Source organism: Tupaia chinensis, unplaced genomic scaffold, assembly GCF_000334495.1.
Source record: "Tupaia chinensis unplaced genomic scaffold, TupChi_1.0 Scaffold148734_1, whole genome shotgun sequence".
Taxonomy (NCBI): Eukaryota; Metazoa; Chordata; class Mammalia; order Scandentia; family Tupaiidae; genus Tupaia; species Tupaia belangeri.
The window spans coordinates 231,100-231,856 of NW_006208581.1; the positions used below are offsets into that span (position 1 = coordinate 231,100).

Below are 757 nucleotides of genomic sequence, written 5' to 3' on the forward strand. Positions count from 1 at the left end.
AGAGGGAAAAAAAAAAAAAAAACCACAAATAATTCATTCTTTATATCATTCTATAACTATTCTGTGTATTTTCCTTCTGGTCAATACCATCACATCCTGAGGTACTCAAGTAATTAATTATAATCAAGGGTTGTACCTACCCATAATTTATTACCAGACAATAAGGGAATGTTAAAAGATTTTTTTCCCTGTATGTAAACAACTCTTTCTTCTATGTAAATTAAATGATATGGTAAATGGGCTGATTTACAGCTATGTACTTAAAAATGTCCATCTCCCTATCCATAGCATACCTAAAATATTTCCCAATATAGCATCAGGATGGCATAGACAAGCACATATTATCTCAGTAAAGCATTAATCATTTTTTTCTGAAGCTATACTTTCTCAGACATAAAAAAGTAATGTCCCTAACACAAATGACATTTCTTAGAGTAAACACAAATCTATCATATTACAGATACTAACTCTAAAATATGGACTATAATTGAGCAAGTAACAAGAACAGAGCTCTGGGGAACCAGCAGTTAGCGTAATGGCTATGTCACTGGATTCCCACGTAGTTGACCGTGGTTCGTGTCCTGGACCCGGTGGCTTAGAACTCACGCCGGGTGCATGTGTATATGAGCCCAAGATCCTGAGAGAATGGAGGAGAAGGGATTGCGGTGTGACCATCCCCCCTGGGGGGTGATTTCTTGCTTTCTATCTCTCTGTCTCTCTCTGTCTGTCTGGCGAGCACATGTGCCCTATAGTGAAA

At 37.8% G+C, this 757-nt stretch overlaps 1 protein-coding gene across 1 annotated transcript in view; it reads right to left on the reverse strand.

Annotated features, from left to right (window-relative positions):
• The window catches only part of UPRT (uracil phosphoribosyltransferase homolog), a 43,537-nt gene that overhangs the window by 14,612 nt on the left and 28,168 nt on the right, over nucleotides 1-757 (reverse strand).